The 9,836-nt window shown below is 39.6% G+C and overlaps 1 long non-coding RNA gene across 1 annotated transcript; it reads right to left on the bottom strand.

Annotated features, from left to right (window-relative positions):
- Window positions 1-7,626: 7,626 nt before the first annotated feature.
- Window positions 7,627-9,503, bottom strand: LOC145435708 (uncharacterized). The gene is made up of 2 exons (XR_013913966.1): window positions 8,330-9,503; window positions 7,627-7,843 (listed from the first exon to the last, which is right to left on the bottom strand). It is a non-coding gene; the product is annotated as an uncharacterized LOC145435708 (long non-coding RNA).
- Window positions 9,504-9,836: the final 333 nt, after the last annotated feature.

The following is a 9,836-nucleotide window of genomic DNA, read 5'->3' as shown; positions in this document are numbered from 1 at the left end:
TTTGTGGTGTCTTTTGACAAACTAGCCCAAATAAAGCGTTTTTGTGACTAATTCGAGGCTGAAACTATCTATTTAGAGGACGATGCCAAAACTGCCAAAAATAAAAATCGAAAAATGCCAAAAATAACACGGCCTGCAGATGACCCTATCTAATATAGTTTCCAAATTTAGGTTAATGGGTGAGTAAATGATTTTTCCAAGTTGCCTAATAGATTTGTTAATCTACCAATTGGTCCAACCCAAATTTTCATTTTCATCTGAAATGGTAATAATTAAGCATTTCCTATTTGTGATCTCTCTAATATGGTTTAGTTGATAATTGGAAAATGTGGGTTTAATTTAGATTCCCTAAAGTTATCCAAGGTATTTAGTATGACATCCCTAACACGACTTGAGCATACTGCGAATGTGCTTTTGATATGACCGAATTGATTTTTTTGAAAGTGGAAACGGAGTGGGTTTCAGGGAGGGTTTGAGTTTTTTATTATGGTCTCTATGGGGGTTAGTTTTTAAAAGTAAGCTAAGTACGGAATGGGTGACTTCGTTTTTTAATTTACTGGGGATATAAATTGTTGGGTGGGTATAAGGGAGGGGCCTAAACCTAAAATATCTGACAGAGTGGAATCCAGAGTATGTGTTGTGAAATGGGGTTTCAGGCTTATCAAATTCGTCTGTAGTATTTTTATTATTTAAATTATGTTGTGTGGTGATGAGGGAGGTCATGTATGTCTTGGTAACATAGGTTGATAATTTTAGTAATGATGTTGGTTAATTTGGGATTCTTCTATTTAATTTTTTTATGGTGTCAAGGTTTCCACGAGCCGAATTCAGATTATTAGTAAGGGTTGTAATGGAATGAAAATGGGAGAGATCGGTGGTTTCGAAGTGATGTTAGAACTAGAAATGGCTAGAAGTAGCGAGATGGATTGAAGTGGGTGGGTATGTATGGGGTGGAGTAGTTTTTTGAAGGTTTTCTTATCGAATTTCGTGGATTCGGAAGGAAGAAGATGGAAAAGTTCGAGGTTGTCATTGCTCCAGTGGTTAGTAAGTGTAGATGTGGGGAGGGTCTGGGATTGATCGGTTTGGTTGACCAGTGAGAAGGGGTAGTTTCGGTATTGCAATTGTGGGTAAGGGTGTTGGTGGTGCTATGACGTAGGGTTTTGGATGAGTGCAAGCTCCAGAAGTGAAGATTTTGCAGGGCTAGGGTTAGGGTTGGGGCATCGGTGCAATTGCCAAATGTATAATTCTGAATGTACGAGTCCGTAAGTTTCAGCGTATCGGAAGTTGCTTGGATCAAGAATTGGTCGGCGAAGAAGTCTTCTTCTTTTTATCTTCTTCGAGCATTCTTCTTTGTCGTTTTTTTCAATGAATTCTCTAATGTTGTTCCAATTGTTGATAATTTCGTTGCAAGCGTGGTAGAGGAAAACTACTTGAGTACTTCGAAAAAGTAGACGTACTTTGTTGCTGACCACGTCTGGCTAGGTGTGCGTATAAATTCGTTCGCCCGTCGACACAGAGCCTCACAGAATCTGGTAATGAGAAGTTGGCGATAATATTGTGCACGCGACTCGCAACCTAATTTGCATATAAATAAAAGTGAGGCTGCTGCTTGCTGTTGCAACTTTTGACCACACTAAACAAAACTGATATAACCGTACCGATGCAGGCATCTGTGAACCGAAGTCTTGTGTATTCCAAAGACACTGCCAACGACTCTGTATTCGGCTGCATTCGATCATTTATAGAGTGCCACTGCCACACGCTTTTCCACACTTATCGGCTCTCTGACACAATTTTTATCTGAATAAAATATTGACCTAGTTTCTTATTGCTGCGTTTGTTGAACTAATATTTCTGCAGAAAACACCTGGTCTTAAATCATGTCGCAGCATGTCCACCAAATAATCAAACGTTGATTTTCTGATCCTGAAGTGGTATACCCAGTCGCTGTCATTGAAATTCACGACGATCGTGTCCCACCAATCGCTGGATATGTGTTTGTGTAGTGTATACACATCTGAATCGCTGCCTCATAATGCCGCGCATTGACAAGAGGCGTTCATATACCTTCTGAGCATCCAGAATCTTCTGGGATGGGTGGACTGACAACCATCAAGCGTGTGAAACATGGCCATCATCATCTCATGGGACTGCTGCCATGTGCGCAGAACTGAGATACGATGGAACTCCGTCGACGCAACAGCAAAATTTTTTAGCGCAGCAAATTTAATAAATTATTTACCAAACTCAAAAACAACAATAGTCGAGAATGTCATCCAGAAACAGGCATTTCGATTTCGCAATTCACCAGCCCCAACTTTCACTAAAACGTACACTAGGGTTGTTCAGAATTGACCGACTTTCAAAAAGTATAGGTTTTCAGTCCGTTCCCCATGCCTTATACCTTAAAAACAAATTCTGGCTACTTTTTTTGTAATTCATCCCCTGCATCCGTGTGCATGTTGCCGTTTTTTTCATGCACAAAAAAATTCTTCGGAATTAGGGGATTCACCCGTTGTGAGTGACTCGACACTGTCGACAGGTATCGCATGTGTTCTCATTGACGTGAAGCGTATGTTCTAGCATTGATGACGCGCTAGGTACGGCAGTGAAATGGGGGATCATTGATTAGTCAGATGTTTTGCTTCTTTGTTGTCGAAGAACTGTGTTTACGATTGAGGTGCAGGACTTACCAGGTGGCTTTTTAACTCCTGCTGTTAGCGAGTCTATCGCAGGATCAGTGATTATAGTATTGTAGCAGCATCACAGTATTCGATCTAATAGACCTGAAACTCTTTCCTGTCTACTGGGATAGAAAATAAGCTTGTTAATGTCTTTTCCAGTGACTGTGGAAAACATGTGGAAAACCGCCAATCGGTTGCTCTGAATTTTATGCTATTTCCTAAGATAACAATATACTGCTAGGAGTATTTCCAATTTAGGAATAGTTATTTTCCAGAATCGATAACTGGATCTAATCCGCCTATTCTTGTGCAAGTTGTGCAGCATGTGTTTGACCTAAGAGAACTGAAGTGTTTCCAACTATTCTTTGTTGCTTGACTGAGTTGATGTATATTTATATTTCTAGGATTAGCTCTAGTGCGAAATGTCTGTATAAAAATTGTCATCTAGTGCAATAGTATCAAAGGAAACTAGAAGATCACGGTCGCAGACACAACATTTCCTAGTTGGGCCATCTGAGGAAACATTGCGGGATCGAAGCTGCCTACTTTTAGGAAAGTTATGCACCTAAGAGAGCATTCATATGCGAAAAATAAACCAGTAAAGTTACACATCCATGACGTAGGAGATGAAGTAATAGGTTTTTGGTTCCTATGGCTGCCACAAAGACCTTTGTAAACGTTTGAAAGCCGTGTCAAACGTTAACTATTTGCGGGGACCTTTGTTTTATGTAATTCTGTTGAACTATTTGCGGGGACCTTTGTTTTATGTAATTCTGTAGAAGAGGTTACTGCTAGCAGTGCGATACCACACTAGATTTACATGTCGTGAGATTCTGTTGTGATTTCCAAAATATCCCGTGGTTATAGGCTTATATTATACGTTCCTACATCGCTGACGACATATTATATCGAGAAACTGGGGATACAATTGTGCATCGGGGCTGTTTAAATGGATAATCTCATCCAAAATAATTAGAATATAAACGCCGGAACATTTCCATACATCAAAAATAGAATATCACTTGAGAGGTTTGTTTAGTTGAAAAAGTATGGAAAAAGTATCAAATATGGTATGGCAGAATGTTGCTATGGTATGGAAAGTTGTCAAGTATGGTATGGAACGATTGGGCTGGTATGGAGCATGGAAGATGGCCCTGCTCACCTGCGCCCCCTTGCGTGGTGCATTTTTGAACTATAAATATGTAACTTGGTGATGTTGGATGAAAAAATGTTCAGATTAGTTATTCAGAAACATCTAGGGTAAATATCAATAATATTCATTGAAAGTTTTAGCAATTTTCTTTACTCATCCTGGCGACAGATGAGACAGTGCCTGACTTGCCTCCCCTGACCGCAAGTCACTGCACCGGCAGCACTTTGAGCTAACCTGACGCCTGTGGTTCATATAGGTATTGATATAATTCATCACTCGTAGATTTCATAATCCATTGACGTGGCTGCTAACGAATATTTATTTGTCAGCGTAGTATCATTCATGTATCCGACCAGAACTAGATTGTGACTTCAGAATGCTGAGCAAAAACGCAGCAATGTACATAGGACCGGAGATTCCGTAGCTGAAAATAACTCATCAAATAAATCGAATCACTGATCACACAGAGCGCGTGATAGCATACGTTCATATAGTAAAAAGCAAATATCGTTTCTCATTGCCTTATATTCGATTCACAGGACAGGTATATCATTCAGACGAGGAGCGTTGACAGCGATATAGACGAGCCCACGACGCTATAGTCACCTACGCTGCATCTCCATAGAAACGGGTTCACTTATCCAGCTTGGTATATCGTGCGGCGGACCGCCAGAATACAAGACCGCAGCGATATCCAAAACAGTATGCTACGAAGGCGAGTAAATGTTCACAACTGGTGAGGATCACCATGCCTCCCCTTTGCCCTACACAGAATAAATACCGATATAGTCATAAACATATGGTGCTCTAGATGGCTGGTCATTGAGGTCCAACAGGCGTGTTGAAGTCACAGGTTTCGGCTGACATTATCTCATCCTTCTCCAGCAGTGTATTGTCATGTTGTGAGACTTGATTTCTACAAATTTGGCGGGATCTATTCTAAAAGAGTTGATAGCATTCTGGAAATGCAATCAATCGTGTTGGGAATCGCTGCACGAGTATCTTCGTCGTGTTTCTTTGTATGAATGATGGTGTTACGTAGCAGGGATTTGATGATACGGGAGCTTTCATTAGTGATGAGGACGTCTGCTTTATCTACCAGTACCACAATATGAATAGCCAATCAATAGCCGAATTCGGCTCACAGTTGATCTATCAGTATCTCAAATTCATCATACATCTCTTCACTATTTACGTTAGGTGGTATGCAAAAGTTCAATCCACGTGATAACACAAACTTTTCATTCGAAGACAGTGTATAATCAGGAAAGGTTGATGATACTTTCTCAGAACTCACGAAGCGGTCAATGAGAGAACGGTTTGGACTTCCTTCATTTTAAGACTGATTAGCCTACAGTACTCCTTCTTTGAGCAGCACGTCGATTGATGCAAGATATATACAAAATACCTTAATAACAAATGCTTTGTCACATGCTGTGTACCAAATATTTAAAATGGATAATTTTATTGAACTCACAAAATAGGCATTCTGTAATATCATGAAATTATTTTGACTATACATTTACCGACAACTTCTCATTGCTCCTAATTTTGAACCACGTTTGATCGTCATTGCATTTCCATTGTAATCGTGCACACTGACACCATCATGGAGTGCAGTTCGTAATTTTCTCCTAATTGTAAGCTCGATTTGTGGCTCTAAGATAGTTGTGTAAGTAGATGCATCTCACCATGTTAAAAGTTGTGTATAGGGATACTTGCAACAAGTTCAAAAGTTCGGTTATATGTCTGCTGAAACTTCAAGCAGTCGCAACACGCTTTGAAAAGGGATGCCTCTCGTAGCCTATTTGGGTAGGGTTGCCATATTTTGGCAATGTGAATAGAGAGCACCGTTTCAAAGTTTTCCGGCTGACAATACCGGAGTAAAATCCGGAAAGAATGGTAAATTTTCCCCGACTTCGTGGTTGCGTCTCGACTCCCAAAAACACGCTTTTTGCCATACTCCGGGTAGCATTTAATATTTATTAGACATACTTGAGTTGAGAAGCATCATACGCCGGGTAGCATTTAATATTTATTAGACATACTTGAGTTGAGAATCATCATGGAACGCTTTGATCACCTTTCCTACAAAACATAATTCCTGTATTAATTTGAAGATATAAACCAGTGTAGGTGTGAATTATACCAAATACCGATATGTAAGCCACAAGCATGGCGAAACTTTTCATAAAAGTGGTCCTATGAGGCCATAATTCGCAGACGAACTAGATTCTATAGTATGTCAGCATCGATAACTAGGCCTAATTTGTGGTTGAATCTTCTCTCCAAGCGTGGTAATTATAGGTTGATGGTACTGTTGGGTTTCTGCCTTACACATGTACCAGTCCGAACTGAGGCAAGGTGAATTTCAGGCAACCGCTTTTATGAAGGTCATTCGTGAAAACAAATGCTCTCATCAATGTGTTGAACAGAACAGGGGAAAGATATATCACACATCATTACATGATTTCCAACAACTTCCGCAGGAAATCCCAGACCAATCAGTCCTGGTCTTCGGCAGTTGAGGATAATATTTCAGCCTAGCTGGCTTTCTGCTAAGAACACAGCTAGGATATTTTTGAATGCTTTCTCATGCACAGACACATATGATTGCACAATGCACACAGCACAGTCCTACGAAGGCACTCGCAGAATCCTTCAACTTTACGTGTTGTGTAACGCAATGTGAAAACAACGTAGAGATACAAATCGTCAAGCAGCCGTTCTCCACTCCGGGTTGTTTTGATTATTGCAGCTGAAATTAGTTATTTTATTAGTAATCACAGTGTTTCGGGTGACGAACAAAACCACTTGCGTTATAATCGCCAATCAAATAATAATCAACAACAACAACAGTGTTTCGACATCTATGATTATTTTACAGCGGACTGAATGCTCTCTTCAAACAGCCATTATTACATCTGGGCCTTTTGTCTAATAAGGGCATTAATTTGATACCTTCGAACGCCATTTAAGAATCATTGCTGTGTAAACCAATCACACTACAGTTGAACTACGGTTAGGTTAAGCACTGTTTAGTGTTCAATCAAGTTGATTGCCGTTTTGTTTACGTGCAAATTGTCTTATATGCACGGGACTTCAAGTCCCGTGCATATAACTGTTTGAACACACACACACGACTTATTAGATCATAGAGATTGCATCATGCTTTTATTTTGTTACATCACTACACAGTACACAGTACGTTAATGATTGATCACCGCGTATGTGTTGCTGGATGCGACCAAATGCGATGGATGCGATCAAATATTGTACAAGTACATGTTTGATCAATCGAAGTGTATTACAAAAGTCATAAAGAGTCCCTGCGAGACAACACTTCCGAACTGTGCCTATGACGTCAATATAAGTAAGAGAGGAGAAAGTATAAAATTTTATATCCCCGTCCAGCATTTACAATGAATAAAAATGATGTTCGCAATTGATGAATGAAACGTACACTGTAAAAAATAAAAACCTCGATTTACCACGAAATGTTTGGAAGCACGGTAGCCAGACATTTCGTGGTAATCTAACATACCGTCAGTCAATGCAAATTCAACTTACACTCGTATGGTAATCTCACTTTACACTCCGGACTGTAATGTTACAGTCCCCTCCGGTATATCCAATCCACATGTTCTCCTGTACATTTGAGACCGAGACCGCCTACCTACCTACCTAAATCCAGATTACATACCAGCCTGTAAATTCACGTACATCCATACCTATCACAAAGCAATCCGATGCTAAAATATCGCAAAATTTTCTTCACACTCCCAAAACGACATTTGAACAAACTGTATATTCATTTTTGATATCACGATGAAGTGGTAATCGATGGAAAAGTATTGCTGCTGGAGGTCTAATTCTTCTTTAGGAGACATGCAGCAACACGAGTGGTCGCAAGAAAAGGTGAATTAATTCCACCACCGGCCAAACTTCCAATTGTTTCTTTTTCTCTTCCTCATTCCTTCTGTGTAACTAGTATCTTGCAGTTCCACTAAAAAGAATTCATGCGTAAGTCCCTATATAAAGCAAAGTTCCTAACCTAGACATGACATTATAAAGACTACTAAGACAAATAGGCTAACAAAAATATACGGTAACATGTTTTGAAGTACCGGTAATGGTACATTGTATGATGAAGGCTCCGCCCTGTACATGATATAGCTGAGATTCATGACTTACTTTATCTAATGTATTGTAGCAAAAGGTTCCTCATTTGAGGTGGCATGTGTGCCAAACAAATCCAGCAGTGGATGAAAACATCTCTATGCTATGGCCCGAAAATGACATGAACAAGCCAACAGTTTCAACTCCTCCGCGACGGAGTATGTGGTGTCGCAGGTCGCTATATAAGTCGACTAATATCCCGAAATAGAACAGAGAATGCGGAGAATGAAATATTTCAATCATGAAATCAAAGTGGTGTGCACATTGCACAGTCGCAGATATTCGCGGTAACAAATACTATGTAGTACTGTACCTTTTACGATGCGTATCCCATTCAGCGTTCCTAGGAATCTTCCACGATCGTGTCCACTTTCTTCAACAAGCTTCGCTCCACCCTTTGCTCAAATCTCAATAATGGCCAGACAACGATACGACACTCGAACGATTTCGAAAAAAGTCGTATTCATCCGCTGACATGCCACCAATAATATTTGCTGGCCACGTTATAATGTTTGACTTAGGTTATTTCTCTTTCATACAGAAACATTTATCATTACATTTAGTTCCTTTATTTTCCATCTAATTTCGTATAAATTGATATTTATCCCAAGTGTTGTTCACTATTTACTGTACTTACTAAACGAGACGCTGCTTGTGATGTCACAGTTGTGCGTTGGCTGTTTACTACGAATCTCAGAACAGCAGTAACGCGTAACGGTAACCTATTGTAACCTATTACAGGTAGCCTTGTCCGCCATTAGCAAATGGTCAGCTGAGAGCAGTGTTGCCAATTTAGCGATTTTCGCGCTAGATCTAGCGATTTTTCATCCGGTTTAGCGCCAAAAAATGTGGATCTAGCGCCTAGCGATAAATCTAGCGATTTTTGAAAAAGTATTTAGCGATTATTTAGCGCTTTTTTCTCAATATTTAGCGCCATCTAGCGATTTTTGACACCAGTTTTAGCGATTTTCTTCCATCCGGAGTTGGCAACACTGGCTGAGAGTGCGGTGCTGATATTTCTAGTTTTCCGAACAATATTATACATCCTAAACTGATTTTCTAACTTATCAGCCCTATCCGTAACAACGAATGTAACCAGCGAGAACGGCCGTATAGCCATATAGCCTTATAATATAATATAATGGCTATGGCGTAACCACATTAGCTACGATTGTCAGTTGTTTCTTGTACCCTACTATGTACTATACTGAAATTGGTACTAGGGCCAACAATTTCCGTACGACAGACCCCAGTTTCGCGAACAAGGTTGAATCAAGTCAAATCACCACGAGAATGATATATCAGTAACATTCATTTCCACGTATATATTGGCTGCAGCGATTATGAAGCTAATCAATCTTCCCAATAGCCTGGTAAACTGCAGTTACGAGTAACTGTCAGTAATTTTGCGAAGAAATTCTGGTAACTTGACTTCACAGCTAAACTAAGATAATATTACATATCAAAATGTAAAATTACAAGCTACGCACAGTAGGGCTGTTCAAAAATAACTTTTTTTTCCGGATTCCAGCCATTCAGTGCTTAAATTGTCAGGTTGCCACAACAAAGGCTGCACACCAAATTTGGTTCAATTCTAACAAGTATAGGGCTCCGCGGATCCAATTAAAATTTTTAATTTATACAGGAAAATTGAAAAAAAAAATTTTCAAATTTTTCTGTCAACCCCATGAAATTGTTGAGCTGTCTTCAGAGACGATGCAAAGAAAATTTGACTCAATTCGGACTAGTAGAAGTGGAGTTATTGGAGTTTTTCGTTGATAATTCTCCAATTATCCTTGATTGGGGGATAATCCGAGAAT

The sequence above is a fragment of the Botryllus schlosseri genome, chromosome 3 (assembly GCF_051294905.1).
Source record: "Botryllus schlosseri isolate E-star chromosome 3, Bs_hap1, whole genome shotgun sequence".
Classification (NCBI taxonomy): Eukaryota; Metazoa; Chordata; class Ascidiacea; order Stolidobranchia; family Styelidae; genus Botryllus; species Botryllus schlosseri.
Note: the sequence above shows the minus strand (reverse complement) of the source record. Positions and strands in the feature narration are given on the sequence as shown.